At 42.2% G+C, this 25,174-nt stretch overlaps 1 long non-coding RNA gene across 2 annotated transcripts in view; it reads left to right on the top strand.

Moving 5' to 3' along the window:
* LOC129621472 (uncharacterized) overlaps nt 1-25,174 on the top strand; it is a 90,626-nt gene that overhangs the window by 10,027 nt on the left and 55,425 nt on the right. The window contains exon 1 of one of the 2 annotated variants that reach the window (XR_008699382.1): nt 4,121-4,297. The exons of the other annotated variant lie outside the window; for it this stretch is intronic. This is a non-coding gene — a long non-coding RNA (uncharacterized LOC129621472). Of the gene's footprint in view, nt 1-4,120; nt 4,298-25,174 lie in introns of those variants that run through there. 2 annotated transcript variants of the gene reach the window in all.

Raw genomic sequence — 25,174 nt, 5'->3', positions numbered from 1 at the left:
GAAAAGCTTCCAAGAGATCATTTATAGATAGAAAATATAGAAATATAAAATAAAGGAGTACAAGAAAATATAGGCATTTTAAAATTTAAATTTTACTACAAAGTTGATCAGTTCAGTTCAGTTGCTCAGTCATGTCTGACTCTTTGTGACCACATGGATTGCAGCACGCCAGGCTTCCCTGTCCATCACCAACTCCCAGAGCTTGCTCAAACTCATGTCCATTGAGTCGGTGATGCCATCCAACCATCTCATTCTATGTCGTTCCCTTCTCCTCCTTCCTTCAATCTTGTCCAGCATCAGGGCCTTTTCCATTGAGTCAGTTCTTTGCATCAAGTGGCCAAAGTATTGGAGTTTCAGCTTCAGCATCAGTCCTTCCAGTGAATATTCAGGACTGATTTCCTTTAAGATGGACTGGTTGGACCTCCTTGCAATCCGAGGGACCCTCGGGAGTCTTCTCCAACACCACAGTTCAAAAGCATCAATTCTTTGGCTCTCAGCTTTTTTTATAGTCCAACTCTCACAGCCATACATTACTACTGGAAAAACCATAGGTTTGGCTATATGGACTTTTGTCAGCAAAGTAACATCTCTGCTTTTTATTATGCTGCCTAGATTTGTAATAGCATTTCTTCCAAGGAGCAAGTATCTTATCATTTCATGGAGGCAGTCAACCATCTGCAATGATTTTGGAGCTCAAGAAAATAAAGTCTGTCACTGTTTCCATTGTTTTGCCATCTATTTGCCATGTAGTGATGGGACCGGATGCCATGATCTTAGTTTAAAGTTGATACACAGTGATAGTTTGCGGAACATAGTTGTAACACATATGGCAGGTGTTAGGTATAAGTTGGGGCACCACTAACTGCTATAGGTACCAACTCATTACTCCTATGGCTTAACATAATAGAAATCAATTTCTCAGTCATATGAAGTGCACGATGTTTGGATGCAGCTGTCTTCCAGCCATGCATTTGGGAACCCAGGCTCTTTCCATTTTGTGCATTTCAGTCATTAACATGTGGCTTCCAAGGTTGTTGGGGAAGACCATTAGGAGGGACACTCACAGGTGGGCATTTTATGACCTGGATCTGAGAGTGAAACACACTTACAGCATGCTTCAGCAGCTGAAACTTGGTCTATCGATATGTCCAAGCACCAGGGAGGCTGGGGCATGTAGTCTGGCTGTTCCCAGGAGGGTGAAGATACAGGTTAGGTGAACTGTTAGCCTGTTTCTATTCCAAAGAATTAATATGTTACAAGTTGATAATAAAAAGGCAACTAGATAACCAACAAGGACTGACTGTATAGCACAGAGAACTCTACTCAATATATGAAATAACCTAAATGGGAGAAGAAATTGAAAAGGATAGATGCATATATATGAATAATTTAATCACTTTACTATATACCTGCAACTAACACAACATTGTTAATCAACTATAATCCAATATAAAACAAAAATTTATAAAAAGCAATCAATCCAATTAAAAATGGGCAGAGGATAAGGACAGACTATTCACAGTAACACAAACCCAAATGACTAATGAACATGAAAAACATGCTCAAGCTCTCTGATAGACAGAAAAACATAAAAAAAGAAAGAGTAACAATAGGTTATCACTCTCCACCCATCAGACTGACAGAAACTAGAGAATGCTAACACCTACTACTGTGGGAAGCAGGATTGAGTACACTTGTACTCTGTTGGTAGAGGGGTAGATTGCTACAACATTTTGGAAAGAAATCTGGCATTAGCAGTTAAAATTGAAGACGTGCATCACTTCAACTTAGTGATTCCATTGCAGAGAATCTCTTTCATAGAATAGAAGTAGTGTTTATAGATAGATATGTCCTAGAATATTTGTTGCATAGTGATAAAAATAGAATGTAAAATTTTCCATCAATAGGGGAATAGTTCAATGCACTGTCACTATCAATATTATGGAATATTTTGAACTTTTAAAAAAGATGACTAAAGTATTCCCATGAGGGTTAAACAAGGACATTGAGAGTCAGCAAAATGTATATGATTGCTCTTTAAAAAAATGGATAAGTCAAAGGATAATCCAGATCTTCCTTTTAAACCTGTCATTGTTTTCATTTCCATCATTAGTCAATGCCTGTCTGTGTGTGCATATAATTGATGAGCATAAAAAAAGTTGTTAACTTTGGTAACCTGGGCCAGATTGTGGGTAACAAGGGACAGAGGCAGAGTAAGAAGGTAACCTCCCCTCCCCAAGCCACATTTAAAGAGGTAGCAATAAAAATAGCATGTGTGACAAGACCTCATAAAACCTATATATTATATATATAAATAAGGTCATTGATATGTTAGTGATGGTTATCTCAGGGTAGAATTTCAGGTGAGTTTTATTTTCTTATATCTTTATATATTGTTTAACATTTTACAATAAACATTTATTTCTTAGAGACCAATGAGCTTTTTCATTATATAAAAAATAAAAAGCTTCCTGAATGATTCTGATCATTAACCAGGCTTCAGTTCAGTTCAGTTCAGTCGCTCAGTCGTGTCCCGACCCTTTGCGACCCTATGAACTACAGCACGCCAGGCCTCCCTGTGCATCACCAACTCCCAGAGTTCACCCAAACCCATGTCTATTGAGTTGGTGATGCCATCCAACCATCTCATCCTCTGTCATCCCCTTATCCTCCTGCCCTCAATCTTTCCCAGCGTCAGGGTCTTTTCAAATGAGCTCTTCGCATCAGGTGGCCAAAGTATTGGAGTTTCGGCTTCAATATCAGTCCTTCCAATGAACACCCAGGACTGATCTCCTTTAGGATGGACTGGTTGGATCTCCTTGCAGTCCAAGGGACTCTCAAGAGTCTTTTCTAACACCACAGTTCAAAAGCATCAGTTCATTCTTTATAGTCCAACTCTCACATCCATAAATGACTACTGGAAAAACCATAGGTTTAACTAGACAGAACTTTGTTGACAAAGTAATGTCTCTGTTTTTTAATATGCTGTCTAGGTTGGTCATAACTTTTCTTCCAAGTAGTAAGCATCTTTTAATTTCATGACTTAGGAAGTTAAAAAAAAATTCAATCATCAGAAAGCAGAGTGTTTAAGAAAGCACTTCTGAGTGAGGTGGCCTCGCTGGGACCCTAGAAGCCACTCACCCTGGATCATTTGCCATTTGTAGCATGCTAAGACTGGCTCTGAGGGAAAGTGACAATTAGATGGGGTGTGAGATGTCTGGGGAATATGAGGATTGACTCCTGGTAAACATCAGTTTGTGGTTCAGGTGTTGGCTCTGAAAGTTCTTGGTTGGGGACAGGATAATTAGTGGAGAGGTGGACGGCAGGAAAGCAGTGATGCTCAGGGGGTGGGGCAAAGGCCTTGTTGCCAACCAGGCTGGAGTTTGAATCTGGGCCCTGCTACTCACTAGACACATTACTCCACCTGCTTGGGCCTGCATTTTCTTGTTAGGAAAAGTGAGGATAATGATGCCTCCATGGCTATGTGGATGCTGGAGGTGGCCCAGTTGGTGTTGTATTTGTATTCGCTTGTAGGAAAGCTCAAGGCCATGGTCCTGGGAGAGCCTGTTGCTCAGCTCAGTGGGTAATGAGGGGCAAGGAGCATCAGCAAGGCTTGAGGAAATGCAGGCCATGGGAAAGAAGAGAGGCTCGGGCATGCCTGGCTGAGGGCCTCTGCAATTCCTGACCCTCTTGCCCTCTGGACTCCATGTCCTGTACTTTCTTTCCTTAGTAAATTCCTGTGGATTGGAATTAGGTGACTGTGATGGAATAAATGATTTCTTTTATTTTTAAATTTTTTAATTAAAATAAATTTTGTTTTGGCTACACCAAGTGGTTTGTGGTATCTTAGTTCCATGACCAGGGATTGATCCCTGTCCCTTAGCAGCGAAAGTGCGTAGTCCTAACCACTTGGTGCCAGGGAATTTCTGCCCCAGACTGAATGTTTGTGTGCCTACCAAATTAATATGTTGAGGCCCCAACCCCCAGTGTGACTGTATTTGGAGACTGGGCCTCCAAGGAAGTAGTTAAGTTTAAAAGAGGTCATAAGGATGGTGGAGGCTTGACCTGATAGGTTTATTGCCTTATAAAAGAGAGCCCAGAGAGCTCGCTCTCTGCACTCACATACCTTGGAAGGGCCACGTGAAGAAGGACCATCTGCAACCCAGGAAGAGAGGCCTCATTAGAAATGAATCTGGAAAAAACCTTGATCTTAGACTTTCCAGCCTCCAGAATTGTTAGAAAATACATTTCTCTTATTTAAGCCACCCAGTCTGTGATCTTTTGTGAGGTTTTAGTTGTAAGTAATAAGATTCCTTTATTCTATTAACTGTTCACAATGTGCTGCTCAAGACTGACATAGAATCAGGGACACTCAAGATGTTCTAGGCCCAAAAAGGAGACAGATGAGTAAACAGAATTGAAAGCTTTTCATCCTTGGAGCTCTGAGAGCCAAGAGGAGGGTGTGGAGAGCAGAACACATGACCCATGCCATGCTGTGCTTGGTTGCTCAGTCGTGTCCGATTCTTTGCGACCCCGTGAACTGTATCCTGCCAGGCTCCTCTGTCCATAGGGATTCTCCAGGCAAGAATATTGGAGTGGGCTGCCATACCTTCCTCCAGGGGATCTTCCCAACCTAGGGATCCAACCCAGGTCTCCCACATTGCAGGCAGATTCTTTACCATCTGAGCCATCAGGGAAGCCCAAGAATTCTGGAGTGGGTAGCCTATCCCTTCTCCAGGGGAACTTCCTGACCCAGGAATCGAACCAGGGTCTCCTGAATTGCAGATGGACTCTTTACCAGCTGAGCTACCAGGGAATCCCACACATGACCCAGTATTTGCTAACTGGAATTATAAATATGTTTTCTCTGGCTCCAGTAGTATTTAAAAAATTAAGAAGTCTCACATACAAATCTAGTATTCTATCTTCTCTTGAAAACTCAGACTCTGGTCACATCGGGTCTGCATTTTCACTGTTGCCAGCTTTAGAGACGCTGTTCACCGCTGTTTCCACTACTCCCTATTGTTTATGTGCTCCCTCTGATGCCCTCTATATCATGTGGGATCCTTGATGTAAATGTTGCCCTTTATATGTTCATAAATGTACACAATTAATTTTGGATTTTCCCCTATGTTAGCCAGCAAGCCAGGTTAACTCAAACTAGGTCCAAAGCCAAAATACTGATGCGGTGAAGGTCTCCTAGCACTGTACGTATCACTGATGCAGGAAATTTCAGAGCTGGGAAGGACTTGGAGATCAGATAGCATAAGCATCTCACTTCTCAGTGTTGAAACATGCCCAGAGAGGTGAAGTTACCCACCCCAGGTCACACAGCTCAAGAGTAGGTAGCAGAGCCTGGATGAGAGCCTGACTTTCCTGAAGCCTAGTCCAATGCTTTTCGCTTCTGATAAATCATTCCCTCCTCCCCTTATTATCTTGGTAGAAAAAGAAAAGTATCAATTTGCCACATAGAATTGGGAAAGTATTGTCATGTGATGTTAAATCCATGTTCAGGCCCTTTTCTTCACACTGTCAGAGGAATTATCAAAAGAAAATTATTGGAAAGTGTTAGCCGTGCGTTATGGCTTCCAAGCCCATGAGCACAGATGTCCACTGGCAAAGTTGAAATAAAAATTGGAAGAAATTAAAACTCATTTTGTTTTCCAGGCCCTGGTGATAAAAAATTCTTGCTGCGGATGAGTGTTCAAGCCCAGTCTCCTCCCCCTTATTATCAAACAAAAGCAGAACACAACAGAAATAGAAACTAATGCAGAAATCTGCTATGGATTTCTTCTTTTGTGTACCAATGTTGTTGTTGGTCAAATCACATTATGGAGTATCCATTACACTGGCTTCTCTTTCTAGGCCCCAGAGTAATGACTGGGATGAGAAGGAGTGGCCCATTGTAAAGCAGGATGGCCTGAGATACCTATCTCTTTGGGTCTCTCTGCCCCAAATTTGTGGAGAGAGTAATTAAGCATGAAATCCACCAAAGATAAACCAGATGGGAAGCTGTGTCATCTGGTGGGTAAAGAGAGCTCTGGGCTTTGGAGCCAGACTTTCTGGGTTCGAATCTCAGCTCTGTCATTTACCAACAGTCTGACTTTGGGCTCTTGATTCCCCTATCTTCTCATCAGTGAAATAGAGATGGACTCTGGATCCTCCTTCTAGGGTTGTTTTGAGGACTTGAAACACTGAGGCCCAGAGTCTGGCTTGACAGTTGTAAATTGGACGATTGTGGCAAGATTCTCTCTCTTACGAACATTCTCTCCTTGGATTAAACATTTGTTAGGGTCTTCTGAACTCTCTTTTTGATTAGATTTTAACCTTGGGCTTCCATGTCTGTTCTTGCCAAACCCAGTTTTATTAAGACTCTTTCTAAGTCAGTTTAGAGAGACTCCTCCACCCTTGATACTGATCACCATCAATGTACAGTCAAATTTCTCATCTCTCACCTTTGGAACCTGACTATCCTGGCCGGCCTTCATCATGAATCCTGTTAAGTCAGTCTAGCAAGAATCACCCTAACACTGATGTCTCCTCTTAGTCATTTTTCAAACACTGACCTGATGCACTCTGTTTGTTGGTTGTGAATCCTCACTTGTCCTTGTTGAATTTGGAGTTGACTCCATCTGTCTCCCCTGTTTCAATACCCCTATTGCAGTGTGAGGGTCTTTATGTTCACTCTCTTCTTTAATTTTTGCAAAAAGCCTTTGGGTAGACATTGTCTCCTAATTTCACAGATGAGGAACTGGAGTCACAGTGGTTAAATGACTACTCAAATGCATCTGGGGAGTCAGTGATGCAGAGGGTCTTTGAGGCGGGAGCCTGTGTCCATGCCCCCAGGCACTGCAGGAGGCTTCATGAGTGGTAGGCATGGATGCAGGATGGGATGCAGGAGGAAAGATGGGGAATGGATCTCACATTTGAAATAACACAGGGCCACATTCATGGGAGTCTGAACAGCTGTGGGAGGCCAGGGATTAGAACTTCCTGAATTGACACATCTGGCTGAAACATTTTCCAGGCTGGTAAGGGGGATCTGGGAGATGAGAGGGACTGTATGTGTTATGCGTGTGTGTGTGTGTGTGTGTGTGTGTGTGTGTGAGAAAGAGAGAAAGAGAAATCATGTGCGAGAGAGAGAGACTGGATAAATTTTCTGTACTGTCTTCTGTGTTCCAGCCCAGAGGTTACTCACTACCTTTTCCTCAAAGAGGATTCTTGACCCCTGGGCTGGCACCCATGGCCTCCATGGTTTGTTGGCATTATCCCACTCTCCTCTTTGACAGGGTGTGCTTTGGCCAGGGAGTTTTCAGCCTTGCAGCCATAGAGTACTTGAGGCCGGAGATTATCCGATATAAGCTCTTCAGTTTAGATTTGATGAAAATTAGATTCTGGCGGGTTAGATTGTTTTCTTTAGACTGATGGAGAACCAGAGGTGGGTCAGGAACTAAATATCCTGATTTATTAATTCATCTGATAAGCAGATATTGATCTTTTCCTCTGTACCAGCATTGTTCTGGGCTCCTGGACAGTATCCCTTTAGGAGGCTGTTAGAATTCTACCTTGTCCATTTGAGTACAAGATTGAATTTCTTCTTTGCTAGGCTTCAGGCCCTGCTGGGGCAGTGCCTGAATCAGATGAGCTCTTAGCAACACGGAGATTATAGTTGAGCTTCCTCCCCTGTCTGTAGGGCCCCAGATGGTTGGGTTCTAAAATGCTCTCTCTGCTTGCCCGCTGCCATCAGCCGTCACCCCCCTTTCCAGATGTCTGCTTGTTTCTCTCTGCCCTTCCACATCCACATTTCTAGCATTTGTCATTCACATCGGCAGCCTTCAGTTTCCTCCTTCTGCCAACTCATTTCTGGTCTGTCTCCAATCCTCTTTCCAAAGGATTAAGTGGCTCATCCAAGGTTACCAAGTCTTTGGACTCAGGCTGGATATAAATTCACTCAGTGGGGAAGAATCTATTATTTTTTTTTTGAAAACCTACAAGAAATGTAACATATCTCATATATAAATTGCTTTCTTTTAGAAATTCAAGCTTTATAAAATAAATTCAAATATCTTGTGTTTTGCTTTTATACTCAGCTTTGCCCTTTCTACATACTGCTTCTTTCTCAAATCACCATCTTGGCCTTCAAGACTTTTTTCTTCTTGCCCATTAAGAAGACCTGAGTTTGAATGACATCCCACCACTCACTAGTGCTGTGACTTTGAGAAATTGTATAACTGTCGTAGCATTTGTGGGCCTCAGTTTCCCTGTGTGTAAAATTGGAAATTATTACCTTCCTTCACTGTTGCTGAGACCATATGTGAAAATTCATGGCGAGTATATAGTAAATGTTCATTTCTTTTCCCTTTGGCTGTCCCCAAAGGATTTCATCTCATAGAGGGGGGCATGCATCTTCTTTTTTCTGTTTTAGAGAGCTGTTACTCACCCTTAATGCTGATAGTGGAGGTTGCCACTGAGAAGCCAGGTGTGTGTCACACTGTCAGGATGGGAAATAAGGCTGAGGGACTCCACAGGGACTGGAGGGCACTGGGAAGGAGCTGGCCACGTCCCCTTGCCTGTGAAAACTGGCTGCTGGTCCCTCAGGGAGTCTCTGCCCAACCCTGCAGGAGGGGTATTTGTGACCCCTCTCTGGACGTCAGTGGGCTTCCCTCATAGCTCAGTAAAGAATCTACCTGCAATGCAGGAGACCCTGGTTTGATTCCTGGGTTGGGAAGATCCCCTGGAGAAGGGGTAGGCTACCCACTCCAGTATTCTTGGGCTTCCCTTGTGGCTCAGCTGTTAAAGAATCGGCTTTCAGTTTGGAAGACCTGGGTTGAATCCCTGGGTTGGGAGGATCCCCTGGAGAAGGGAAAGTCTACCCACTCCAGGATTCTGGCCTGGAGAATTCCATGGACTGTATAGTCCATGGGGTCGTGAAGAGTCGGACACGACTGAAAGACTTTCACTTTCTCTGGACCTCAGTGCCATGTGCTATCCATTTCAAACCTCAGGAAAGCCAAACAGGATGTGAGCATTGTCACATGGGCAACACCAGACCACCAGCCAGGGCTCAGGGCTCAATTCTGCACCTGATGTGTGTGTGTGTCAGGGGAGTCTACCCATGTATGTGTGCATGTGTGTGTGTGTGTGTGTGTGTGTGTGTGTGTGTTTTCTCACAGCTCCATAGGAACCTGCCAGGTGGAGAATAGGCAGAAAGTACCTATTCTAGGTCTAGGGAGCCAGGAGACCTCTGTCCTTGCTTCCTCACCCAGCCATGAGGGATTAGCCATATTATCCCTTCAACTTTGATTCTGTGATGCCATGGAACCTGCTCTTAGCTGGCTGCCAGTCACTTCATCTGGGCACAGGTCAGTGGGTCAGCTTTGTGGCCTGGATGGTGGCCTGGCTCCTGGACTGAGGAGGTAAGCCTGACAGTGATCCACACAGGCACCTTTCTCTGAGCCCAGAGCTACAAGTGTGCTTGGGGCAGAGGTTAGGATAGAGAGTTGTTGAGGGGCAGGTGAGTGGGGTGTACCAGACATCACAGCTGCCTACGGGGAAGCCCAGAGCTGGTCCCTCAGACCTCCAGGCAGGGCTGGTGGTTGCTCATTGCCTATCTCAGCTAGGTCATCTGGACTCAGGTATACCCTTTCCCTACACCTGTCCCCATAGCCATCACTCCTTGCCATTTTCCCATAGGAACATGTCTTCTTCCCTTTTTGTCTGTTTGTGAAAACATAAGTACAGTGCTACCTGAGAATGACATGCAAGTCTTCTCTAGGCCTCAGTGCAACTCTTGGGGCCAAGAGGCTCTGCTATGACACCAGTAATACAAGATTGAATGTAATAGTGGCTTTGCCTTTTGCAACTGTTTATATGCCCCATAGCCATATGTCTGTCTACTTTATTGGGGTCTCCAGAAGTTTCCGAATCTGGTAATCTATGATGCAGGAGACCTGGAACTGGGCTTGGTATTGGGGGAAGGCCACTCCATGACTTTCACTGTGGAGCTAGACCTGTACTGCTCCAGGCTCCAGGATTGGTCATGGTCCAGGCTCTGATTTCGGGAAGATGCTTCACTTCAGACCCATTCATGGGCTAGTCTTTGTGAATGTTCCTGAAAATACTTTCCCCAACACTTTAAAGCTTAATTCTCTTACTTCTGAATCCATTTGATTCCTCTTTGCAACTCTATAGAGTACCTTTGCAACTCTATAGTGTCTAGAAGAGTACCTGTCAAGTAGTAGAAGCTTAATAAAAGTTTTTTGAGCTAATGAGGTTTGGATGCCTGTTAAACTTTATCAGTCATGTTTACCCTAGTGTAAAGGAGTGTTCAATCTTTTAAGTAAGCACATGGCAAGGCTGGACCAGGTCACTGAAGGGGGCTCTTGACAGTCTGGGAGTTGGTTTACACCAGGCCTTACTTACTCCTCCAATCAAGGGAAGTCAGGTTTATATGACTTACATTCAGCCACCTCAGGAGCCCAAACAAGGTGACCACAAATGGCCCAGCTCTGAGAGTTCAGGGCAGAGTGATGTCTCCAAGCTGTTGGCCTCTTAGTCTCCCTGGGTCCTGTCTGAGGAGTCTGTTCATGGGCCAGCCATCACTTTCTGGGTGGCTCCTGCCACACTTCCTGTGAGTAGCCTTGGAAATGGAGTGGCTTCTGTCATCAGACTGGTCGAGCTCACAGGAATCTGGAAGATATGTCCTCAAGTTGGGAAAAGTGATCATTGGGAGTATAAATGTTGCCTGCAGAACCTCGTGAGCCTGAGAGAGGAAGGAGAGCAAGTAGGAGCTTGTCTCTCTTTACCTGGGGAATCTCTCTCTCTCTCTCTCTCTCTCTCTCTCTCAATGAGAACGGAGAAAAAACTGACAATCCCAAAGCCTCCTGACATGAGGAAAATTTGCTGTGACCTGCACTGCTCAGCGTGAAATGGAAAGTTGGCAAATGAGGCACTCAGACTCAGAGGCCATCAGACATTGAGGGGACTCTAGAGAGCATATGTCCTGGCCTCTTCATTTTAGAAGTGTGTTGCTCGATTTCCAAACAGGGATTTTCTTGGGTTGTTTTTTTTTTGTTGTTGTTGTTGTTTTTTTTTGACTCTAGCTTAATTCTACTGTTGTCAGAGATCATACTTTGTGGAATTTAAGTCCTTTGGATTGTGTTGAGGCTTGCTTTATGGCTTGAAAATGATCAATTTTGGTAAATGTAAAATTTTGGTACACTTTGAGAAAAGGATGTATTCTGCAGTTGTTAGGTACAACATTCTTTTTTTTTTTTAATTTTATTTTATTTTTAAATTTTACATAAGTGTATTAGTTTTGCCAAATATCAAAATGAATCCGCCACAGGTATACATGTGTTCCCCATCCTGAACCCTCCTCCCTCCTCCCTCCCCATACCAAGGTACAACATTCTTAATGAGTTCATAAGATCAAGTTTGGTATATTATGGTGTTAAAATCTTGGGTATTTTTGTCATTTTTTTCTCTACTTGTTCTATCAGTTACTGAGAGGCATATTCAATCTATTATGACTTTTGGAGTGCCTTTTTTTGGTTTGTGTGTGGGTGCCAGTCTCCTTGGTCCATGGGATTTTACAGGCAAGAATACTGGAGTGGGTTGCCATTCCTTCTTCCAGGGGATCTTCCCGACCCAGGGATTGAACCTGCATCTCTTGTGTCTCCTGCATTGCAGGCAGATTCTTTACCATCTGAACTATAGGGAAGCCCCTTTGGGATGCCTATTTCTCTTTAATCCTGTCAAGTTTTGCTTCATATTTGTGAAGCTGTGCTATGAGGGACAACTGAACTTAGAATTGCTTCTTGGTGGACTGAGTTTTTTCATTATGAGTTGTTCCTCTTTATTTTAGTAATTCTTCTTATCTCAAAGTTTTTGTCTGGTGTTAGTTCAGCTCCACTCTTTTCCTTAGGTTTATGTTTATATGGCATATCTTTTCTTCCTTCACTTCACCTTCCTGTATCTTGATATTTAAAGTGTGTCTTTTTTGAGAGCTTTGTGATAATTTCTGTCTTTTGATCAATATATTAGAGCCATTTATATTTGATATAATTACTGATACAGTGGGTTAAATTTTATCATCTTGTGTTTCTTATTTTCTTTTTCCTTACCTGTTCTGTATTCCATTTTTTTTTTGTCCCCTTGTTTTCTTGTGGATAATTCAAGTATTTTGGATATTTTTTGTAATTTTTATTGAAATTAAACATTTTTTTATTGATGTTAAATTCATATAACATAAAACTAACGTTTAAAGTGGACGACATAGTGGTATGTAGTACGTTCACGATGTTGTGCAGCTATCACCTCTGTCTGGTTCTGAAATATTCTCATCACCTGGAAAGGAAATATCATATCCATTATGTAGTCACACCCCAAAAAGAAAACCCTACATCCATTAAGCAGTTGCTCCCCAATTCCTCCTCTCCTTGTCCCAGGTAACCACAAATGTGCATTCTGTCTCCATGAATTCAGGATAGATGAAATATACTTTTCGTTGAATTTCCTCCTTTGCTAGCTTTTTATTATAGTTCTTTTGCTCTTCTTTTTAGTGGTTACTTCAGAGATCACAACACACATCCATGACTTACTAGGTTTTGCTTTAAATTATGAATTTTATAGCTTCCAGGCAAGGAAAATGTTTTAGATACACTGCAACTTTTGTCTCCTCAATCCTGTGCAGCTGCTGAGAACTAAGGTTAGCTTCCCAAACTCTTAGGCTCTTCTTTCTGCTGGAGTTGTTATTCACTCATCCTGAATTACTTATGAATCAGGAAGAACATTGTGGGCCAAAGTGTTGGCAGATTGTTGAACTCACTTCAGTTGGTTCCCTTCTCTCTGAGATCCTGTCTCCTCAAGTACTGGCTGCCAAGGTTTCTCTCCAATACTTTAAAAATTTGCTTTTGCCTTTTATATCTTGTCTAGCTTTTTGAGATTTCTCAGTGGGAGAGTGGTCTGCAACAAACTACTCTGCCATTATCAGAGGCAGAAATCCGACTCTCTCATTTTGTAGCAAGGAAGCAGAGGTCTGGAGGAAGTAAGCAGTTGTCTAGTTTCATACTGCTAATTAAGACAGAGCTGGAATTAGAACTTGGGTCTCCTGATACCCATTTCAGTGTTTCTACTACAGCCTGCTGAGCAACAAGATGGTCTGAGCCTATCAAACACTCATCCAAGCCATCATTCATTCATTCAACAAATATTTTTCAGGGCCTTTATCTGTTTCAGTCACTGGGCAAATAAATGACTTTTCTGACTGCTTTTTCTCCTTGTCTTTATTTTCACCAGTTTTATTACGGCATGGTATGTGTGGTTTTCTTTGTGTTTACTCTGCTTGTACAGATGTACATAGTTCAAATGTCTTCTGGAATTGTGACTTGGGTTTTTTTTTAAAATCAGTTTTGGAAAATTCTCAACCATTGTGTCTTCTAATATTCCTTCTGCCTCATGCTTTTCCTCCTCTTGTTTGGAGACTCCAATTACGTGTGTTTTATACCTTTACGAATTATAAAACTTTGGTCAGGGGATCAGAGGTAGGCAAGTATATTATTTAAGAAATAGACTTAGCTGCCTGTTGTAGAGACATGGAATAACAGTGGCTTAGATAAAATGGTTTATTTCTCTTTTACCCAATAGGCTGGAGGTAGGTATCCAAGGCTTGGAGTAGTGGCTGTGCTCCATCAAGTGTTTCCCTTATCTGCCTGAACCAAGAGTGCATATAGTCCATCTCTGCTCCAATCAATTAAAATAAATACATTTATATTAAAAGAATGAAGGGAGTGGGAAAGAAGATCATAACCCTTCCTTTCAATGTTTCTCCCAGGAAGTTACCTGCTTCACTTTCTTTTACATCCAGTTGCCTAGAATTTTGTCATGTGGCCACAATTAACTGCAAGGGAGGTTGCAAAACGTAATTTTTGTCCTGGGATGTCACTTTTTGGGCTAAATTTAGGGAATCTATTGCTATACGAGACAGCAAAAGAGACACTGATGTATAGAACAGTCTTATGGACTCTGTGGGAGAGGGAGAGGGTTGGAAGATTTGGGAGAATGGCATTGAAACATGTAAAATATCATGTATGAAACGAGTTGCCAGTCCAGGTTCGATGCACGATACTGGATGCTTGGGGCTGGTGCACTGGGACGACCCAGAGGGATGGTATGGGGAGGGAGGAGGGAGGAGGGTTCAGGATGGGGAACACATGTATACCTGTGGCGGATTCATTTTGATATTTGGCAAAACTAATACAATTATATAAAATTTAAAAATAAAATAAAATTAAAAAAAAAAAAAGAGAGAAGCTGCTGCTGCTGTTGCTGGTGCTGCTGCTAAGTCGCTTCAGTCGTGTCCAACTCTGTGCGACCCCATAGACGGCAGCCCACCAGGCTCCCCGTCCCTGGGATTCTCCAGGCAAGAACACTGGAGTGGGTTGCCATTTCCTTCTCCAGTGCATGAAAGTGAAAAGTGAAAGTGAAGTTGCTCAGTCGTGCCCGACTCTTCGCGACCCCATGGACTGCAGCCTACCAGGCTCCTCCGTCCATGGATTTTCCAGGCAAGAGTACTGGAGTGGGTGCCATTGCCTTCTGGTGTTCAAATCTCCCCAACTGTTTCTTAAATATTTTCTCAGTTTGTTTGAATCAGGAACACACACATTCTTTCATAGTGTTGGGGCTGGAATTCACAACCACATTGGTCTCACCCACAAACATGTTCTCTTTCCAAACCCCAAGCTTGCATTTATTAATTGAAGAAATCTATAGAGTTTATACTACAGTTAACTTGGGCGTACTTGCACATACAACAATTTAAAAGTTTTAGGTATTGTTTTAGGCAGTAATGTGAACTTTCCTGATGGCTCAGACAGTAAAGAATCCACCTGCCATGCAGGAGACCAGGGTTAGATCCCTGGGTCAGGAAGGTTCCTTGGAGAAGGGAATGGCTACCTGGCATTCCAATATTCTTGCCTGAAGAAGTCCATGGACAGAGGAGACTAGCAGGCTACGTAGTCCATGGGGTCTCAAAGAGTTGTACATGACTGAGCAACGAAAAAAAATTTCTTTTTAGGCAGTAAAGCTAAGGTATTTGCAATGTCTCTTCACTAAAAACCTGGTGAAAACCCTTAGCCAAATATTTTCTCTACAATCTGCCATTTTTTTCTTCTTATGTCCTGCAGATTTTTTCATCTCTAAGGAGTTTTCTACTCTATTTTTATCCAACAGTAGGTTGTTCTGAGATTGTTATTTTCTTATATAAGGATCTTTATCATTGTATTCATTCAACCAACCATTCATCCAACAAATTAATTAAGCACCTATTATTTGCCAGAGACTGTAATTGGCAGATATGGTTCCCACTCCTAAGGACTTATATTCTATGGGAGGTGTGGGGGCCGGGAGAGACAAAAAATAAATGACAAATAATTAAAACAATTTCAAATTGTGATAATACCATGTAAAAGCAACTAGGAGTAAATGTAGAAAATAATAGTGGAAAGTACTTTCAAAGGCATTTTACAAAATGATTTGCTTTTACCTGCTAGAAGTTCTTTTAAAATGCACACTCCATCATTAAAAAGAAATTAAACCTTTCAATATGCTCTTTGCTAACTGCTTGCTATTTATTAGAATAGCTTTTAAAACTTTACTGTGCTGTAGTCTTGCTCCTATACCTTTTTAATTAGAATACCCCATATCGCGCTGCCAGTGTGGTGGTGGGACATTATACTTGATTTCTTTGGTGAATAGGGTAACTTTCATATAGAGTCTTAAGCTGAAAACATCTCCCTTTAGGCAGGAATGCAGTTTCCATGTTGCTTGTCGAGTCATTCTTTTTGATTATTTTCAAGACATGAAAATGTTTTTAATTGAGTTTATAAATATTCATTGAAATTTTTAAATCATATAAAAGTTTGCACACAAAGTCCCTATCAAGCCGCACTTCTTCCACTCTCAGCCCTCAAGTATTAATATATATAATATCTATGACATTTTGCCATGCCTCCCTCCATGTTTTTCTATGTGTATAAAGTGAACTACAGTAGATTGGAGTGAGTGAGAAAGAGAGAGAGAAATGGAGGAGGGAGAGAGAGAAGAAAGGAGAGAGTAAGAGAGGTTGAGAGGGAGGGAGGGAGGCGGGAAAAAAGGGAGAAAGAGTGAACAGAGACCTGAAGCCGAGAATTCTTAGCAGAACCTGCTAGCTCCCTTTCTTGTCTCTAACCTTTGAAGGCTCTTGCTTTCCCCAAAGATCCTGCTAGGAAAACTGCTTGTGGGTTTAAGGGAAGTTTGTGTTTCTCAAGCTTCAGTCCCTTCTGCCTCTAGTGACCCTCCAAGCTGTTGCCTCCGTAGAAACACTCCAAATTCCCTTCTCAGCCACAACCCACATTTCTCATGGATTCTCTGGGTTGGAGCTTTGGACTCATTTCACAGAAACAAATCTGGTAATCCACCTCAGAATTTCTTTATTTAAGGATATGTTTCATTGGAGGTATGGGAGGTAATTTTAGATGGGACATCATCCCAACATAAAATAACTTTGAATTAGAGCATGAGGAAGTTATTCCCTTTTTAATGGTTTCCTGATTTTTCTAATTGTTTCAAGGAGAAATTTAGCTTGGTGGTAGTTTTCCACACCTCCTTAACGCATGCTAATCTCTCTCTTTAACAGAGAAAATAGGCCCCAGGCTGGCATCTTTTGGCAGACAACTATTTAGTTAAAATTTAACAATATGATATTACTTTCATTGTGTTTATTTTCTACAGTTAAATTCTGTTTATGGCAAATGATTCTGGTAGGGATTTAGAGTAGAGATATAAGGTTTCCTTTAAAAATATATTTATTTTTAGAAAAACAGAGTCAACAATAGTACAGGTGGTTCTATACTATTACAAAAATCATGCTGTTGATACCCTATGGATGAGAGTTTGGAAAACAGGAAGCCACCTCGATCAGAATTTACACAGCCTCCCATCAACCCTACTCCTCTTTACTCCGCCCCTTACCTAAGGACCTCCTCTGCCTTTTCTTTGCTCTCCAGAGGCCCCATTTCCTCCTGGATCCAATTCTAACTCATTCTCTGCTTTCCCAGAGTCAATACAGACCCAATTTTGACATTCCCTTTCCAAAAGGCATCTATGTTGAGATGTTGATGGGTGTTACCTGTTCAAAAATGTCATTTTAATAATGATAGATTTCTTAGCTTAAGAGAAGGTGGAAAGAGCTAGGGCAATCTGTGGTTGAATAGGTCTCAGACTAATGCCTGCCTTAACTGAATATTAGCTATGACCTTGGGCAAGTCAATTAAGCTAAGAGAGTTAGTTTAGCATACAGGGGATTTGAAGAAGGGAGGAAGACAGCCTTGTAGGGCCACAAGCAGAGCCCTTAAAAAGCCCTCCCTACTCTGAGCTAGAACAATAAGGCAAGAAAAAGAAAGTTAATCCAAATTGGAAATGAAGAAGTAAAATGATCTCTGTTCACAGATGACATGAACTATATATAGAAAATCCCAAAGATTCCACATATAAGAAAACTGTAAGGACTAATAAATGAATTCATCATCAGCCCTTATTCTTGCTCCTTTTAGTGATTCCATATCTGTGCTTACCCACAGTAGAGGCCTAGTGAACATTTGTGGACCAAGTGGTTGTCTAGATGTGTGATTGATTAGTGCATGAATGAAACAGCTCAGCAAATGTCCTGGTGGAAGGGGCCCATGTCCTAGAACGGTCTAGGAATCCATTCTAGACTCTGCTCATGACACTTTCTGAGCCTCATTTACCTAAAGAGCAAGAGAGGGGCTTAGGGAGATAGTTGGAGCTCTCCATCAGCATGCCACTCTGAGACAGGCTTTGCTGGTACTCAACCTTAATGTCCCCAGGCCCAGCTGACACAGACACCTATCCTGGAGGAAGTCCCCTCAACTGACCAAGTGACCAGAGGCTATCCATGTTCTCTGGTAGACCTCTGGGGACCTACACTTCATAGAGGAACGGGATGTATTACAGGGCTGAGGAGAGAAATTAGGGAGGAGATAGAGGTGTTGCAGAGGTGAGAGTGATATCCCAAATTCCATTTTGAAGTCAATTTTCAAAAGCAGAGATTTGGAGAATACCCTCTCCCTGAAGAGAAACACCAGATTGTGAGAGAAAGGAAATGCCCATTAGAATTCCATTTTTCAATGACAGGACCTGGAAGGTAATAATCTGACCTCCTGCTCTCAGGAACTAGAAGCTGAGTGGATGTTCTCCATGGTATCAGGGAAGCTGGGCAGACATGATTTTAACTGGCTATTTGTTTATAATATCATCACTTTTCTGTTGTGATTTTAAAGTGAAGTCAGAAAGCAGTTACCAGAACAACCATCTCCTTTATTCCAAGAGGATTATTTATAGAAATTCTTGCATTAATATGTCAACAGTACCTCCTCAAGGAGGGCCTTGGTCCTTGCTCACTCCAGGGGAAGTTGCTGGACTTGCTCACTCTCGAATTTTTTCCTTTTCTTGCTTGTGAAAAAGCTCTTTAACCTTTCATCAGTCATCTGCCCTGACATTTGAGGTAAAAGAGGTCTGTTTCCTAGTGAGTTTGGTCTGAGAAGGGGCTACATTGGGAAAGCAGAACTGTCTCTGTGTTCCCACTGAGTTACATCTATAGACATTTCAAAGTCTAGGCTAAGTATCATAAGAAGCAGTGGAGTGTCTGTCCACTAGACGCCCCCAGAAGGTCATTGCCATGGTGGATTGACCATCATCCAAGTTTTAGGCTCTGCCTTCTGGGCTTGCACATATGTGCTTTCCGCTGTCTCAGCACCAATAAGTCCACTCAGGCTGATGGGGTTTGCAGAGACAAACTCCAAGCCTAAATGTCAATGTGCTGATGAAAATAAGAAATTGTAACTGCCAGATGGACTGCACATTCAGGCTTTCTCTGTCTTCAGGTACACAGAAAGGCAGATAAGAATCCCAGTATCTATTGCTCAGCATGAGAATGGGGAGAGAGGATTTAGTTGCAGGATGTAGGTTCCTTTAATGGCGCCAAATCTCAGCAGCCCTACACATCCATTTCCCTAGGAGGAAGTGCCCTTCCAGGTGGAACAGAGCTGGAGAGGCACTGGCAAGGTACCTTCTCCCAGCACAGAGCATGAGTGAGCACTGCCACTAACTATCTTACCTGGTTTCCGTGGCTGACCAACTTCCTTCAGATCGGTACAGTCTTTCTGAAACTATTTTAATACCATCTGGTTTGTTTGCATTGGAACCAAGTCACCTAGGGTATCTGTTGTGGATCAGGTTCTCTGGAAAGCAGACTCACAGGCAGAGATGTACGTGCACTGGGTTACTCTTGGGACGAACACCTATGGTGGTATGAAGACAGAGGTCAGCCAATCCCATGGGAGGCCCTGGAGTTTGAACGGTCCCTTCAAGTTGTTCTGTATAAAGGTAGGAGGCCCAGGCTTTGTTCCCTGCATCCATCCCTGGATGTGGGTTATCTGTGGGAAGGGGTCATGACTTTGAATGAGGCTGTTCTCTTCAATGGAGAGCAAATCCTAGAGGAAAACTCATTTGAGCCATCAGATGGCAGTACTCCTGCAGCTGGTCATCGGTGCCCCAGTCTAGTACGTATACCACCTCAGTCCACACTGGGACTTGTGAATATGAGCCTTGATCCCAGAGCGTGATTCTCAGTGACTGCTGAGCCCCATACAAGCCCAGCCATATCAGTGCAGTGGCATGTGAAATGAGTCAGAAGTGGCTGCATGGGATTTCATTCATTTGAAACCTTATTATTAGTTGTTATTGCCTCAGGCACCCTCCGGAATGATAAATCTACCCGGTGGAGGGAACATATGGCCATCACGACCATTCTGAGGTGGTCAGAATCTGGGTCATTACCCCACTAACTGTGCACCTCCTCTCCCACCATGGAGAGGGACTGCAGTTACAGACCCCTCCGTTTGTTCTGTGTGTTTCCACTTGCAGCTCCCTTTGCCTGGGATGCTCTCTGCCTAGCCTTCCCCCACGTCCAGCTGATACTCTTCTCATCTTTCAGGGTCCCGTTTGAATGTCACCTTCTCTTGGAAAACAACGCTCCCTGCCCCCTTCCCCCCACCAGTCCAGCTCTTTCCAGTGCCTAGCAGAACTGCTTATGCCCTCTCTGGGCCCTAGAGCACCTGTTATCCCTGCCTCAGGCAGCTCCATACTTGTGGGTCTGTTGGTCTTTCTCCTTTTGAACTCCTTAAGGCCAGGGACTGGATTTCACCCCATCTGTATCTCTGAGCACAGAGCGAGACAGATTCAGTGGATGAGCTGCCTGGATGAAGGAGGGAACTTGAAAGCTTTGACTCAAGAATGAGAGAGCAGTCAGGCTGAAGAGAAGTTATGGTGGATTGAATTAGAAAGAGTTCGTGTCAAGAAGCCCAGCAGGGAAGCTCCTCATCCTTCTCGACTTGCACAGTTTCACCTGAAACCCTCTGTGAATAAGCCCCCGTCCACAGGTGGTGCTGCCTCATGTCTCTACCGCCTGCCCAGTGTGTGGCTGAATATACCAGCAGTCAGTGCCCAGTCAAAATGTGTCAAATAAATGAGAGAATCCAGAATTCAAGGACAAAGGCCAGGATTGGGATGTTGCAGTAGGAGGGAAGGGTTAATTTAAAAAGTTTGAAAGTGGAAATTATAGGTTTTGTTGACAGGCTGTTGTAGATGGACAACAAGGAAGGCAGGTGTCACAGGGATGAAGTCCAAAGAATCAAGTAAATCAGACTTTGATGTAGAGTATGATCGGCTCACGTGGTCCATCCACTTAGTATAGATATTTAAGTCAACAAAGCATGACTCTGATTAAGAGAAAATGTGAACATAATCCTGGAGAGCAGAACAGATGTACAGTGCATTGTTTAGGTGAGAGCTCCTGTTCAATTTGTGATGCTTCGGACATTGTAAGGAATTTTTCAAGATCTTTTAAACGCAATCTGCTTTTAATAAGAAATGACACTTAATTATGGGTTGACTTGCCCAGACTGCTCTAGCCTCTCAGTAGCTGTCACACGGATGTCATTGATGAGATGCGGTTGAAGCCCCAAAGCACCCACGGCGAGCCTCCTCAGCTGTTAACCATTTAGAAATGTCCACTAGGTGGCAACAGCGATTCACTTGCCTCCCTGGAGAGCCCCTGATTTTTGATGGAGTACAAAATTAACCTTAGAGGTTGCAGCTCTATAAAAACAGATTCCTGTTTGTAAAAAACCACACAAAACTTCATTTTATAAAGCAGGCGACATTTTTACCAAAGATACATATAAGGCATGGAAAAACTGTTCAGCATAAACATACAAACAAATCTAATGACTGCTTTTCTCCCACCAGAAGCTATCCTGCCTGACTTTTCCTGAGGAACTCATCTTCCAGGGGTTCTAGCTGGCTCTCTTCCTGAGTTCTGTCTGTCCACCTCAGCTTCTGTTATAGAATTTTGTGAAGTTAATTTATGCCTCTTCTGAGGTTTGAAAGAAATCACACGCTTTGTTTCTTTCTACCGACATAGATTTTCACACAAAACAGGGACAAAGGCTTGTGGTAGGGGTTACTTGATGAACCAGTTGAAGGTAGACCGAAGGCTAATGCCTCCTCAGAAACACTGGTTTTGTGGAGTTTGGGTGAGCCATCAAACCACACTGATCTTTCTCATCTGTAAAATGAGGATTATTGTAACATCTCCCACATGGGGTGGTTTTAAGATTGGATAAGAAGGCAGAAGACACTCTGAAAATTGCAGATCTATAACCAATGTTATATATCAATAGAGCTCTTTTAAAAAGATGCTGCTCACAAAGAGACTCTAGTTAATTAAGAGTGTGCTAGCTTTGGAGGATTCTTTCACAAAATGTGGACCAATCTATGCATTCTGCGTGTGGAGGGCAGGGCTCCACCTCCCCTCTGGAGTCTAGATCACAGACTTCAGTTGCCATTCTGTGAGCAGTCAATGTGGTGCCCCATATGTGGTCCACTAGGAAAAGGGGCCAAGCAGCTCTTTGTTTGGGAGGAGGCCGTTAGGAAATTGGCAATTTCCTGGAACTTGTCATTGCCGTTACAAGAGACTGTTAAATATCAGAAGTTAATTTTCCACATCTGTCTCTGGTGCAGATCCCATTCAACTGGGGTGGTAGTGCTTGGTCTGGAGTGCAGAGATAGCCTCAGCTGGATTCCACATGGCCTGTGCTGAGTGCTACCATGGAGCACAGGCTTCTCTTCACTGCTGGGGTCACTAGTGAGCTGGAGGTACAAGAGCAAGGGTGAAAGCAGGGAGGGACACACACTGGTTGGCCTGAGGGCCTGGGAACATCCATATGTGGTATCTGGATTTCTGGCTTCGCTTTAAAAATTTATAAGATATAGAAACATGAATCTCAGTTAGCTCAGGAAGGCCACTGACTGGTGCTGAGGGAACTCTGGCCCTTTAGTGGAGCACAAGGTAGGTGGTTTCTGCCAATCCTCACCTTTCCCTATTTCATTATCCCCAGTCACTCCTTTGAGTCACTTGCCTGGCCCCCTTTGGGATATGAGTTTGCTACCTCAAATTAGAAAACTATGAAAAGTTCTGAGAATTATGCGTAGTCACATTAAAGAAAATATTTTTTTCTTTTGAGGGCAGTGTTGTGACTGCAAAGCCCATACCCTAAAAGCATGTGTGGTTATGACCTTTGACAAGCACTGCAAAATCTTCTGTTTTTCACACTTCAGTCTCAGTTTCATTCTCATTATTTTTTCACTTGTTTTAACCGGGGCTAATGTAGTTAAGACTATCTATCTATCTACTATTTCCAAAGCGAGTGTGCTGAGTGTTCTATTTCATTTCATCAGGAGGAAATAACAAGAATTCCCTGAAGTTTCTTTTGGTATGTAGCCCTAGATCCTAGATTTATTTCCTGCCATTGTGAGTTGGTGATTGATAAAGAAAGAAAATCTTTTTCCTCCTATTAAGTGCTATAAGCTTAGAAAACTTATAAACTATTTATAAACATTTACCTCTACGTAAGCAACATCAATTAGAAGATTTGATGGGAGAAAACAATTAATTTCTAATAGTGATAAAATATAAAATACCCTCCAAGTAAATTTAATCATATAAATAGATTTGTATCAAAAACACATTTAAAATACTATATTTAGGCACAACTAAAAAGGAGGGTACAGAAGAAGTCTTATACAATGGAAAGTTCTGGTATGTTTGACCTTTCATATACTTGAGAATACTCAGTATCAAAACGTGTCAAGTCTTCCTAAATTAATCCAGAAATAAATTACTTTCCTGATAAAAATCACATTTTTAAGCATATAAACTAAATCTAAGATCACATGAAAACAAGCATATTCTTATTTTTTTTAACTTTTTCAAGCCCATTTAATACCTTCCAGGCTCATGCATTTATTTGTTTGTTTGTTTTTGTTTTGTTTTTGAATTCTTAACATTTTGCTTTAAAAAATATGAAGTATAGTTGATTTACAATGTTGTGTTAATTTCTCCTCTATAACAAATTGATATAATTACACATACACATGTCTATATGTATACATATATACATTCCTTTTAAAAAATTCATTTCCATTATGGTTTATCGTAGGATATTGAACATAGTTATTTGTGCTATATAGTAGGACCTTATTTTTTATCCATATTATATATAAAACCTTATGTCTGCTAACTTTTGGAGTATATATATCTTTTGGAATTACAGTTTTGTCTGGATATATGCCCAGGAATGGGATTGCTACCTGATGCAAACAGCCAACTCATTGGAAAAGACCCTAATGTTGGGAAAGATTGGAGGCAGGAGGAGAAGGGGTTGACAGAGGATGAGATGGTTGGATTGCATCATCAACTCAATGGACATGAGTTTGAGCAAACTCCGGGAGATAGTGAAGGACAGGGAAGCCTGGCATGCTGCAGTCCATGGGGTCACAAAGAGTCAGACACCACTGAGCAACAGAATAGCAACAGCAACAACAATGGTGATTGTATTTTTAGTTTTCTGAGGAACCTCCTTACTGTTTCCATGGTGGCTGCACCAACTTACATTCCCACCAACAGTGTAGGAAGGTTCCCTTCTCTCCACATCCTCTCCAGCGTTTGTTATTTGTAGACTTTTAAATGACAGCCATTCTGACTGGTGTAAAATGATATCTCACAGTTTTCATTTGCATTTTTATAATAATTAGCAAAGTTCAACATCTTTTCATGTGCCTAAAAAAATCAGAAAAGTGACTAATTCTGGAAGGACTGACTAAGGAGGAACATGAGACTTCCTGGGGTGATGGAATGTTCTATGCCTCCATAGGAGTGTGTGTGTTCATATGTCAAAATACATCAAACCATACACATAATGATATGTGCACTTCATTCAGTATAAATATTGCCTAAAAAATTACTGAAAACAAATGCTGAACTCCAGATAGTAGACAGCTTTTCTCAGTGGCATGAGTTAGCAGTTCTGAAATTACTTTCTGTGTATCCTGCTGCTGCTGCTGCTGCTAAGTTGCTTCAGTCGTGTCCAACTCTGTGTGACTCCATAGACGGCAGCCCACCAGGCTCTCCCATCCCTGGGATTCTCCAGGCAAGAACACTGGAGTGGGTTGCCATTTCCTTCTCCAATGCATGAAAGTGAAAAGTGAAAGTGAAGTCGCTCAGTCGTGTCTGACTCTTCGAGACCCCATGGGCTGCAGCCTACCAGGCCCCTCTGTCCATGGGATTTTCCAGGCAAGAGTACTGGGGTGGAGTGGGGTGCCATTGCCTTCTCTGCTGTGTATCCTAGGCTTGAGCAAATGAGTAAATATGTTAATTGTTCTGGGGGTCAGGTTTCTTACTATCAAAGAGGAGAGTTACAAACCTGAAAAGTAGGAAGATTAGAATATTCTCTGGTCTTAGTCACTTTTTTGATTTTTTTCACTATTGTTTTTGTCTTTTGTAGGACTTCATACAAATAGATTCATATATTGTCTACTTTTTAATGACTGGCTTCTTTCACTCAGCATAATGTCTGTGAAACTGGTATCATTTGACAGTAGTTTTTTTCCTATTTATTGCTGATTAGTATCCATCCTATTCCATGGTTCATTTATTTATTTTCCTGGGGGTAGAAAGTTGGGTTGTATTTTGTCTTTGACCATAATGAATACTCTT

The sequence above is a fragment of the Bubalus kerabau genome, chromosome 10 (genome assembly GCF_029407905.1).
Source record: "Bubalus kerabau isolate K-KA32 ecotype Philippines breed swamp buffalo chromosome 10, PCC_UOA_SB_1v2, whole genome shotgun sequence".
Lineage (NCBI taxonomy): Eukaryota > Metazoa > Chordata > Mammalia > Artiodactyla > Bovidae > Bubalus > Bubalus kerabau.
The sequence above is the reverse complement of the archived record's forward strand: the minus strand, read 5'-3'. Positions and strand labels throughout refer to the sequence as shown.